The sequence below is a fragment of the Stegostoma tigrinum genome, chromosome 20 (genome assembly GCF_030684315.1).
Source record: "Stegostoma tigrinum isolate sSteTig4 chromosome 20, sSteTig4.hap1, whole genome shotgun sequence".
In the NCBI taxonomy this organism is placed as follows: Eukaryota; Metazoa; Chordata; class Chondrichthyes; order Orectolobiformes; family Stegostomatidae; genus Stegostoma; species Stegostoma tigrinum.
Genome location: NC_081373.1, coordinates 54840108 through 54853210, shown reverse-complemented (window position 1 = coordinate 54853210; position 13103 = coordinate 54840108). Strand labels below are relative to the sequence as shown.

At 43.9% G+C, this 13103-nt stretch overlaps 1 protein-coding gene across 2 annotated transcripts in view; it reads right to left on the bottom strand.

The window, feature by feature from the left end:
• The window catches only part of LOC125461687 (leucine-rich repeat transmembrane neuronal protein 3-like), a 347357-nt gene that overhangs the window by 22381 nt on the left and 311873 nt on the right, over positions 1-13103 (bottom strand). The window lies entirely within an intron of this gene.

Below are 13103 nucleotides of genomic sequence, written 5' to 3'. Positions count from 1 at the left end.
CACATCACCCCTGACACTCATTACCTGCATTTGAACACCCTCTGCAGAACCACAGTGGGCACAACCTGCCATATGTGTCATAATTGGGAGCCAAAATGTCTCTTATATCTACAGAAAAAATGCTGAGCACAGAGGCTGAATTCTGAGGCAGCACTCCTGTCCACTCTGGATCTGAGTAAGGATGATAAGCTTATATCCTTGACTACAGCCAGTGTTGGTGACGTTAGCATCGGGCATGAAATGGTCAGTCCAATAGTCAAGGGTGCCAATGTGACTGGCAATGAATAAAACCAGCACAAACATCAAAGATTCAACCTTTTCTTCATGTGAGTGCCAACTGATTCATGGTGAAATAAATACTTGATTAATTCAAGCAGACAGGGCGATGGGAATTTGAAATAAAGTCAGTGAGACCCAGTCTGTAGTCAGAGGGAATATTCACCTTGGTGCAGGTTATCTATGGCCTCTATACCACATCACTCCTTTTGAAAGGGCATCACTATGAGGTATTGGCCTAGAATTCACGGTGGCATCGTTGGGAAGTTATCTTGGCATGAGCTTGACTTACTGGCTTCTTGTCTCCTGCCCAACAGGAGCCCACAAAATTTTCCTCTGTGATAAGTTAAATTGGTTTAAAGATTGCAAGCAGCAAAAATAATTCCCTCATCTTATTGTTTGTGAATTTATATCAGGACATCTTCAGATTTGAAGGGCCAATCCTATAGGATTTGGCGCAGCTATCCAAACACAAAGAGAACTTTCCATTAGAGATAATGGGAACTGCAGATGCTGGAGATTCCAAGATAATAAAATGTGAGGCTGGATGAACACAGCAGGCCAAGCAGCATCTCAGGAGCACAAAAGCTGACGTTTCGGGCCTAGACCCTTCATCAACTTTCCATTAACTGTTTGCCTGTGGTAAGAAAACTATGTAAGAGGTGATTTACAAAACAACAGTAATGATGACTGTGTATTAATGGTATTAACAGTCTGAAATCACCGCTTAAACTGAACTGGACCCCCTTGGGCAGGGCGAGAGGGAGAGGAGCTGACATTGCTTAAGTGTGTCCTCTGGTAACTGAAGGCAGGGAAATAAATTATGACAATGTGTAATCCAATATTCCAAACTGAAGAGTATAAATCCACTTCTTTGAATCACATAATGGATTTACCCCAAAACCTGTGGTTTATTATTGAAGATTACTTGAGCTAATTGTAAAGAACCACACTTCTTTTAAAATTAATACAGGGATAAGCGAAGGTTAATTATTTCTCAAATGGATTTTGCAGAGTGATGTGTCGCCCACTACTCAAAATGTAAATTATTTCCTCCTGTGCCACATTGATTTGATATGTCTAGGGGACATATTAGAGTTTGGAATGCCAGGAATTCTGATCACTGACACATGATGCCAGTTATATACAGATAGTGTACTGAATATTTAACATTTCAACTGCATGCGCATGATGCATGTAGAATTAGTGAGGGTCTGAAAACAAACTAATAGTAAAATCACAAGCGCTAGACAGGGAGTGAAATGAATGGAGGTGACACCATTATATTGATGAGACCACACTTTCACAGCTACTTAGATGTATACACATTATATTAACACCCTTGAGGTTGTGCCAAAACTCTCATGAATAAGGTTAATTAAAAAGTTTGTACTGTAGAGAAAAGAAAATCATTGGAGTTAATTAATAGTCATCTATCAAAGGCATCGTAGCTGGAGCTGTCTTCAAGAAACATCTTACCCTGTCAAATGAAAAGTATGAAAATAGTAGTAAGTTGTGTTTTATGCCCCAGATATGATAGAAGTGATACACTTCAGGTTATATGTGTCAAACAGGGCTTTAATCCATTACTTTTGCTGTGAGAACATAAACATCTACATTGATGGACGATGTGGCAAACTGGAAGATATTGAAATGTTTGGACACTTTCTGGGATGAAAAGCGTTGATTGTCCTTAATTGCTGGAATCCCTGCTACTCTGCTGACGGTTGCCCAACAATCTTTAAGTTCTGTTCTAGACTCCTGGGGCATCAAAGAAAAGCATGAAACAGAGTGCTACAAGAATTCTCTCTCTGTCTTCCTTTAAGCTGTCTCAGTTTAAGGAGCAATTTCTCTTTGTCTCTGTCTTTCTCCTGGTTGAAATCTGATTAAGTACCCACCTGTTGGTCAAACATCATCTTGGTTTGAATGTTTTTATCCTTTGTTTGCAAATTCTTCATAACCATCCTCCAAGATCCTTGCACTCTCGTCCCTTGTGCAATCCCAATTTTAATTTTAATTCCCAATGGTGGTGCCTTTGCCTACATTTTCTCTGAACTGAAACTCTGGAATTCCCTCCCTCGACCTCTCTGTCTCTCTACCTCGCTTTCATTGAGGGCATTCCTTAAAGGTTAATCTTTTAACCGAGTTGTCTGACCTAATAAAAACCGAAAGAGCTGCGGATGCTGCATATTAGGAACAAAACCTTCTGCCAGACCCGAAACATTAACTCTGCTTTTTCCTTCACAGATGCTGCCAGACCTGCTGAGCTTTTCCAGCAACTCTGTTTTTGTTGTCTGACCTAATGCCTCCGATGTGGTTCATCTGATATTTGCTTTATAACATTCCTTTGAAGCATTTCGGGATGGCTCAGGGGCTGCATAAATGTAACTTGTTAGATTAGAAAGGCAGCATTTTAAGGAAGCTAATGATCCTTCTTTATTGCATTAGGGCTATCAGTGAGCTATCAGGAAGGATTTTTTCCGATAATGTGAAATGGTTTCAGCCTCCCACAAATGATGATGTTGTATGGTTTATATCATGGGATTTGGGCCTAATTAGATTCCCTACAGTGTGGAAACAGGCCCTTCGGCCCAACAAGTCCACACCGCCCCTTGAAGCATCCCATCCAGGCCCATCCCCCCCAAAACCCCATAACCCTGAACACTATGGGCAATTTAGCGTGGCCAATCCACCTGTACATCTTTGGACTGTGGGAAGAAACCGGAGCACCCGGAGGAAACCCACGCAGACACGGGGAGAATGTGCAAGCTCCACACAGACAGTTACCCGAGACTGGAATTGAACCCGGGTCCTTGGTGCTGTGAGGCTGCAGTGCTCACCACTGAGCCTCCGTGCCGCCGTAAGCCACCGTGCCACCTAATGTGAGGCCACAGCAAAAGAAGCTGGGACTTTGACCTTTTGGAGTTTCCTCTCTATTTTATTCTACTGTCAGCTCAGGCCCTGATTCTGCAGCAGTCAGGATTGACTCATTAGCCATAGCTAATGTTGAGTTAAAACACTTCAAATTCGTGTTCCAGCTGCACTGCCCTGTCTTCACCTGATTTGAGAGTCTGAGAAGATGCAGCGCTGTGTTTATGTGATGCTTTTCATGACCTTCAAAAGTCACAAAACACTTTATTGCCAATGGCGCACTTTCTGAGGTGTAACCACTTGTTGTGATATGAGAATCACTGCAGTCAGTTCGCACTCAGCAAGTTCCCAGGCAACACTGTGAGAGTGACCAGATCATCTGTGTTTTTGTGAAGGTGACTGAGGTTAAACATTGCCTGGGGAAAATTCCCTTCTAAAATTTGTGCCTTTGGATTTTTCACATGCACCTGAAACAATGCCGCGAGTTGCAATTTGACACAAGTTTCGGATATTTGGTGGACAGTTGGAAATCATGGGCAATGTGGTACGTGGAAATGGTGTTGGGATGATGGAGCAGGAGAGCTATCGAGTGAGCCTTGAGACATCGACCTTCTGATCCAGTGGCAAGATGCTCCTAAGATGCTGCTTGGCCTGCTGTGTTCATCCAGCTTCATACTTTATCATCCAAAATCAAGAGGTTCAGACCAACCTCACAAAAGGCAGACAGTCATCACATTGTTTAACCTTCCACAGGTGACCAGCAAGGGTCCCAGACTTAGACCAGTGGAGACTGATCTGAAACACACGCACCTTGTTCCATGGCTCACTGGAAGGATCTTCATGTTACACCAAATTTCTTCTTGTATGTATCCACAGTCAGAGTAAGATTGTTCTCTCCTATATCTCACTTGTATTCAGACAGCGCTGCATTTGAATTATATTCTAAATTTGACATGGAGCATGGAGTTAAATAGTCCTGTTGTGTAGCAGCAACAGACTGGACTGCATCAAATAACAGCTGGAAAGGATAGAGCACTTACAGCTCAGAAACAGGCTATTTGACTTATTCTAGTGTCAATGTTCATGAGTCTCCTCTTCATTGAACCTAAATGATATCTCTTATCAATCCTCTCTCCTTCCCATTTAACCTAGCTTCCTTTCACCTGCATCTGACATAACACCAATGCCCAAATGATACATGTCCTGTAGAAATTCACAAATTACAAAGTGAAGGAAAAAAAATGGAACTAAGTTATGTTTTTCCATAGCATGAAGAAGAAAACTAGCGCAGGCATAGAAAGACACCATTCAGCCTGTTGCTTCTGCGTCAGCTCTTGGCAAGTGCAACTGATCAATCCCATTTCATCGCCCTTCCTATGTGGCTAGAGATTTATTTTGTCCTCAAAAAACTGTCTGCCTTCTTTTTGAATGCTCCCTTCAGCACGTTGTCAGGTATTTCATTCAACATGCTCACCACTCACTGCATGAAGATCGTTTTCCTCACGTCACCTTTACTTCTGCCCCGATTGTCCCCAGATTGGGTTAAGTGGAGCACTGCTCCCCACCTGCCAACACACTGGTAAGAACACCAAAATAGTAATCAGGTTGGGACCATGGTACTTAATTGACTGTTTATTGACCACTCAAAGGCCATAATTTGATGGACATGGAGACACAGTGGCACAGTGATTAGCACTGCAGCCTCACAACACCAGGGGTCTTGGTTCGATCCCACCCTCGGGCAGCTGTCTGTGTGGAGTTTGCACACTCTCCCCGTGTCTGTGTGGGTTTCCTCTGGGTGTTCTGACTTCCTCTCACAGTCCAAAGATGTGCAGGTTACGGTGGATTCGCTATGGGGAATGCAGGGTTACAGGAACAGGGTGGGTCTGGGTGTGATGCTCCACAGAGCGTTGGTGTGGGCTCGATGGGCTGAACGGCCTATTTCCACACTGAAGGAACTCAAGGATTAGATAAAAATGAAGGGAGCAAGTATCTTTTCCAGGGGAAACTTGCCAAGTTGTTAGCCCATCTTGCCTCTTTTCTCACCACCTCCAGGGAGGATATAGTCATCTATGCTGTCAAATCTGGAAAAGATCAATGGTCTCCAGACATGACTGGAATTTACAATGAGCTGCAGATTAATGAACTTTCTTTGAGCTCCTGTCTTGTACATTAGCTTTGTTTTTTCAATGCTTGGAGATTGACCACCAGCTATTACTGAAATCTTCTGCAGATCATTGAAGTTGGAAGAACAAGTAGAGAGATGAGTAAAGCAGACAGTGTCCTTCCTTTATTAATGGGGGCATAGGGTACCAGGGCCAGGAGGACATGTATAACTTGCATAGGATGCTAGTTGGACTTCAGCTGGAGTACTGTGTACAATTATGCGCACCACATTATGGGGGAGATGTGAACTTATTGGAGAGAGTGCAGAAGTGATTAACAACAACAGTTCCAGGAATGAGAAACTTCCATTATACGGGTGGATTGAAGAAGTTGGCACTGTTCTCCTTAGAGTGAAGAAGGCTCGGAGGAGATTTGGTCGAGGTTCTTAAAATCATAAGTGGGCTGGACAGAGTAGACGGGGAGAAAATGTTCCTGCTTGTGAAAGGAACAAGAATGAGTGGGGTATAGATTTAAAGTGATGTGCAAATGAAACAAGGGTAATGTGAGAAAGAAAAACTTGTTCATACTGGGTTGTTAAGGCCTGGAATTCACTGCCTGGAAATGTAGTGGAGGCAGGTCCAATTGAGGCAGTCAAGAGGGGCATTGGATGCTTGTTTGGAATTGTAATGATGTGCAGGGATGTGGAGAAAAGGCAGGAGGTTGGCATTTGGTAATAGAGCCAGTGCAGGCATGATGGGCTGAATGACCTCCTTCTGCACTGTAACAATCCTCTGATTCACTGAACCTGCTGGCAGCTTTCAACTATTGGTGACCATCTTACACAATGCAAGCTTCACATTGGCCTGCGGGACTGTAAATGAGTCTGTGTTCTCGTAAATTCGCTGGCACGGCCTAATCCCGGAAAGCCCCCTAGGAAGCTGTGAAACATTCCACATTGCTTCATGCACAAAACCAAACAAAAATGTCAAAGAATTTAGTTTTTGTGCAGAGGCATTGCCAAGTGGAGACATGTGTGAAGTTCTGGCCAGCCGCATTACTAATGAAAAGATGTTCTGGCCAGTGGGAAGAGGCCAGCTTAATTCCAGTAAAATAATCATTAGTGTGAAAAGTTAGGAATGAAAATAGAGAGTCGAAAAATTATTTCTTTCTGTATTGAATGAAGAAGGTCAAGATCAAATCTAATCAAGGTTTCTAGGCAATAAAAGACTGTTTTCACTGGTTATTGAGTCAGTGGCAAGAATTATAGATGGGAGGTTAGATTTTATTGGGAGAGTAAAGCAGGAAGACAGGACACGTTTTTCTCAGTGCGGATCAGTAAAATGTCTCACACAAATGGTGACTGAAGCATATTTGAAAAGGAAGATTATAAAAGAGAAGGAAAAGGGAAACAGGATTAGAGGACGTAGATTTAGTACTGAGATGTTAGATCAACTGGTGTCCTTCAGTGTTCTGCTTACTGTGAACAAATCTCAGAAGTTTCAGTTATTTGAACAACAATATTCCAATTCATGCTTTGGCTAAATAGGCAATTAGAAGTGTGGAGAAAACCTCTCTATAATTAACAGCGCAAAGTATTCAAGCAATATACTTCATACTTAGCTGTAGAATTAGATCTCTTGCATCTACTATTTGTGTCTGTAAAAGGTAAAAGGTTAAATACTATACATTTTCCCACTGGGTCCAACAACCAATGCATTATTCTACTAACACCCATTACAAACTAATAATTTTAAAGGCTTCAATTTGAGTCAGTTGTATCATTTAGGTTTTTGCTCTTTTAAAAGAGAATCTGACCTAGTTGACGATGACTGTGCAAGTAATGTTGGTAAGATAATAATTGAATAAAACTCTAACAGTTCTGTGCAAAGGAAGCACTGAACCTTGCCCATAAAGCAATCTTAGAGCTCACTGTAAGGTGTTTTCCCCATGCTGGTCTACCCAGGCCTAAATCCGAAAATCCGTTCCCCACTGTCAGGCAGTTCCAGCCAATTGTTGCCGGAGAAAGCATGTTTTCTACACTTCATGTTACCATCAGCATAATGTACATAAGAAATAGGAGCAGGACTAGGCCATCTGGCTCACTGAGCCTGCTCCACCATTCAATAAGATCACTTTCGTGGACTCAGCTCCACTTACCCGCCCTCTCACTCTCACCTTTAATACCTGTACTGTTCAAAAATCTATCTTCGTCTTAACAACATTCAACATGGGGGTCTCAACTGCTTCACTGGGCAGGGAATTCCAGATTGACAACCCTTTGGGTGAAGAAGTTCCTCCTCAGCTCAGTCCTAATTCTGCTCCCCCTGATTTTGAGGCTACGTCCCCCAGTTCTAGTTTCACCCACCAGTAACCCGTATTATTAAGGTGTAGTAAGATGTCGGAGGGTTGGTTAGCTCAGTTGATTGGGCATTTGGTTTGTGATTCAGAGTGTTGTCTAACAATGTCGCCTCAGTTCCCTGAGTTTTCCATGAAAGTCCTGCATTCTCAACCTTGCTCGAGCTGTGGTGACCCTCAGGTTAAACTTATCTCCAGTTCTCTCTTTCTCTCTTTGATGGGACAGCAGCCCGATGGCAACTTTACTTGCCTTGCTAAGACGCAATAAACTTTATCTTTTCATCTTATCAAAGCTGGGATTTACTCATGGTTCATCCTTCAGTGCAGACTACTTGAAAGCCTCTAGACTGGCAAAAGTAAGAGAGTTGGTGGCAGCATTGTCACTCAGGTCGATTTGTAATGAAGTCAGTAAGGTGGACCTCATTGAATATTGTTAATTTGGTCCAATCAGGGACCCCTGGCTGATAGATAAGAGCAGGGGTGTCAGCGGTACTGCTCACACTGAGAAAGCCAGACCAAAGTCAAGCACTTGTCCTGTGCACGTAAAGGGTGATTGATGAGACGTTACTGGCCTCTGTGGAATTATTTCAATGATGATGAGAAAAAAGAATGCTCCTGAAGATATTCATTTGGAACAGTTGTCTTTAAGTTGGGGTGGGCTTTACTGGCAAGGTGTCATTATTTAGGAAGCTAGACCTGTTTGATCCTGCTATTGAAGACTGGGCTCAGTACGTGGAAAGAATATGTTATTTTTTCTGGGTAAATGACAACAGGGCAGATGAAAAGCAATCAGTAATTCTCCTGGCAGCTTGTGGGCCTGCAGCTTTTTTTTCGTTATTAGGAGCTGAACATTCCCTGAAGCACCAGATACTAAAACCTTTAAAGAGCTGACAGATTTAATTAAGGAATATTATGACCCCAAGCCTCCTCTAATTCTGAGATGCTATCAGCTTTATTCATTAATTCGAGATCCACGGGAATATGTATTGGGGTTTTTGATGAAGTTAAGAAGACTGGCAGTAGCATGTGACTTTGGCTTAGTCCTTGATGAGATGCGGAGAGACTGCTTGGTATGTGGGATGAATGATGTAAATGTGCAGAAGTACCTTCCAGCTGAAGCCCAACTGTACTTCAAACAGGCATCACAACTGGCTTTATCGTTGGAAAATGTTGCAAGTGGAGGATATGAGTTATGGGGTATTCTGATGGTCACTGGTCCAATTGGTCTTGGGGAACAACACTTGGAGAAAGGCAATTGTGTGGCCTCACTCAGGGCACATCCTGAACAGGCAGTGCACACCAAAACCCCAAAACAAATCCAAACTTCAGCCAAATGGTGACAATTTTCTTCAGGATCTGGGTCAGCAAGCCATTGAAGTTGCTGCTGGCATGCAGACTCAAGACAGCAAAAGAGTCCCATCCATAAACTGAGTAAGAACTCATACTAGGTCGAATCTTTCTCAACCAGCTTTTTCTCATCAAGCTTGGGCCTTTATGACAATCACTGGTAACTAAACCATCTGCCAATTTAGGTTTGGAACAGTTAAATTACTTAACAACGTCCAAATCAGAACCAATCAAAATAAATATCTGCTTTAATAGTCACAGAGACTTAGTAGCTGCCATTGCTGGAGAATCAGAGATAACAAAGTGTGGAGCTGGAGGAGCACAGCAGGCCAAGCAGCATCAGAGGAGCAGGAAGGCTGACATTTCGGGCCTAGACTCTTCTTCAGAAATGGGGAGGGGAAGGGGATTCTGAAATAAATAGGGTCATGGGGGAGGTGGATAGAAGATGGATGAAGGAGAAGATAGGTGGAGAGGAGACAGACAGGTCAAAGAGACGGGGATGGAGCCAGTAAAAGTGAGTGTAGGTGGGGAATTAGGGAGGGGATATGTCGGTCCAGGGGGGACAGACAAGCCAAGGAGGCGGGATGACGCTTGTGGGTAGAGATGGGGGTGTGGCTTGAGGTGGGAGGAATGGTTAGGGAGATTGGGAATAGATGGCTGGTTTTGGGATGCGGTAGGGGGAGGGGAGATTTTGAAGCTTGTTAAGTCCACATTGATACCCTTAGGCTGCAGGGTTCCCAAGCGAAATATGAGATGCTGTTCCTGCTGCTTTTGAGTGGTGTCATTGTGGTAAAGCAGGAGGCCCAGTATGGACATGTCGTCCAAGGAGAGGGAGGGGGAATTGAAATGGTTCGCGACTGGGAGGTGTAGTTGCTTGTTGCGAACTGAGCGTAGGTGTTCCGCAAAGTGGTCCCCAAGCCTCTGCTTGGTTTCCCTGATGTAGAGGAGGCCACAATGGGAACAGTGGGTACAGTATACCACATTGGCAGATGTGCAGGTGAACATCTGCCTGTGTGGAAGGTCTTCTTAGGGACTGGGATGGGGGTGGGGAGGTGATGTAGGGCAGGTGTAGCACTTGTTTTGGTTGCAGGGAAAAGTGCCAGGGTTGGTGGGGCTGGAGGGGAGTGTGGATGGACAAAGGAATCATGGAGAGAGTGGCCCCTCCGGAAGTTAAATAAGGGTGGGGAGGGAAAAATGTCTTTGGTGGTGGGGTCAGAAGGCAGATGGCGGAAATGTTGGAGGATCATGCATTGGATCCGGACTTTGGTGGGGTAGTTCGTGAGGACGAGGGGGATTCTGTTATGGTTGTTATTACGGGGAGGGAGTGTGAGGGATGAGTTGTGGGAAATGTGTGAGACATGGTCAAGAGCATTTTTGGCCATTGTGGAGGGGAAGTTGCGGTCCTTGAAAAAAGAGGACATCTGGGATGTTCGGGAGTGGAATGCCTCGTCTTGGGAGCAGATGCCGCAGAGGCAAAGGAAATGGGAATAGGGGATGGCATTTTTGCAGGAAGGTGGGTGCGAGGTGGTGTATTCTAGTTAGTTGTGGGAGACAGTAGGTTTGAAATGGATACCAATTTCCAGGTGGATGCCAGAGATGGAGACAGAGAGGTCCAAGAAGGAGAGAGAGGTATCAGAGATGGTCCAGGTGAACTTAAGGTTGGAGTGGAAGATGTTAGTGAAGTGGGTGAACTGTTTGAGCTCCTCGTGGGAGCATGCGGTGGTGCCGATAGCGTCATCAATGTAACGGAGGAAGAGGTGGGGTTTGGGGCCTGTGTCGGTGCGGAAGAGGGACTGTTCCACGTAATCTACAAAGAGGGAGGCATAGCTTGGGCCCTTGTGGGTACCCATGGCCACCCCTTTCATCTGTAGGAAGTGGGAGGAATTGAAAGAGAATTTGTTGAGGGTGAGGACGCATTCGGCTCGGCACATGAGGGTGTCAGTAGAGGGGGACTGGTTGGGCCTGCAGGACAGGAAGAAGCAGAGGGCCTTTAGGCCATCTCCATGGGGAATGCAGGTGTATAGGGACTGGACGTCCATGGTAAAGATGAGGTGTTGAGGACCAGGGAATCAGAAGTTCTGCAGGAGATGGAGAGCTTATCTGCTTAAATAGTCACCTGGTTCTAATGGAGGTTGATACCAGTGCAGTGGTTTTAGTGAATGCAGAACTGGTCTTTAACAAAATTCATTCCAGATTCCAGCCCTTAAGTTTGTGCAGGAGCTCAGCTAGACTGAGAACATATACTGGAGAAACATTACAGATTAAGGGTGCAAATTCAGATCCAGTCTCTCATAAGAAGCAAATAGTTCAGTTACCACTGACTGTCATAAAAAGCTCACACCTAAGCCTGATTGTGCAAAATTGGTTGAGAAAGATTCACCTAGATGAGCTCACCATTTTTCGATTAGAAAATGGCTGCCTGAGTGAAGTCCTAATTAAATACCTGGAAGTTTTTCAGGAAGGTCTAAAGACTAATAAAGGAGCCAACGCTGCGTTGCATGTTGACCAAGAGGTAGCTTTCTACTCCTTAATGCCATAAAGGAATATGAGGACAGTGCAGGAATTTGGCATTGAGATAGATGAATGTCAGAGCAGGTCTGAGGGGCTGAATGGCCTCTTCCTACCCTGTTGTTTCTTCCTTTCCAAATGTAGAAGGTCAACCAAACTCTGACAGTGCAGCAATGTCATGCTGTGCCCATCACACATGAACTGTAACTCTCAGAACGTATGCACTATCAATGTATTTTGATTGACTACAATTCCCCACGAGGGACTGTTTCTCTCACATGTAAAACAGACTTATTTAAACCTATGGAAATAGTCACACCATCACAGGAAGTGATGCAATGTCACTTATTTGGGCATGTCATGGCTGCCATCTTAGTTAACACCCACATTTAGCCGCAGTGGGGAGAAACTCTATTAACATTTTGCGTACTATCTATACACCGGTCTTCAATTTGTTTTTGTTACTAACGATATAATTCAACAAATGTTGCTTGTGGAAATGAAAGCTTGTGCAATTTGCGATTACCTTTTTAGGTGGAAAAGCTGAGCATGTGGACAAACACAATTGATAAATGTGAAGTTATATATCTTGGCTTGAAAGACAGAAAAGCAGAGTATTATTTAAATGGCCATATAGTGAGAAGGGTGGATGTTCAACGGGATCTGGGTGTCCTTGTACACCAGTTAATATAAATAGACAGGCAGGTACAGCAAGCAATTAGGATCATATCTCATCATTTTAGAATGAGGGGTAGTAGTACTAAAACACAAAGAAGGAATGCTTCTCAAAGGAGATAACAAGGTGTAGAGCTGGATGAACACAGCAGGCCAAGCAGCATCAGACCCTAAACCTTTCTTCAGCATCTGCAGTTCCTAACACCTCTGCTTCTCAAAGGCTTGTGCATTTGTGGAAGTAACTACCCCAGAATGTGATGGATGCTGAGACATTGAGTACATTTAAGGAGTAAATTGACTTTTAATTACCACTGGGTTGGAGGGCTATGGAGAGTGGGCATGACAATGGAGTTGAAGCTGAGATGAGATGGCCACGATAGCATTAAACAGCAGAGATGGTTCAAAGGACTGAACAGCCTACTCCTGCTCCCAATTCATACTTTCATATTTCAGTGGCCTCACCTCCTTACGGTCATAGAGACGTACAGTATGGGAACAGAATCTTTGGTCTATCTTGTCCATGCTGGCCCGATATCCTAAATGAATCTATTCCCATTTGCCAGCATTTGGCCCATATCTCGAACTCTATCTATTCATGTACCTACACAGATGCATTTTTAAATGTTGCAATTATACCAATCTCCACCACTTCCTCTGGAAGCCAACACTCCGACCCTGCGAACATCCTTGTAATTTTTTCTGAAACCCTTTCAAGTTTCACAACATCCTTTCTGTAGCAGGGATATAAGAATTGCACACAGCATTCCAATAGTGGCCAAACCCAATATCCTGCAGAGTTGCAACATGACCTCCCAACTCCTATACTCAATGCATATAAAAATATTTTTAAAAGCTCTTCTCTACCTTTCCCACAGGAGGGCAGGGGATGGTAATAAACAGTTTCTGGGTTTGTTAGCTTTAGTTTCTGGTGCAGTGTTAAAATGGGAGAGGCATAGGACTATCTC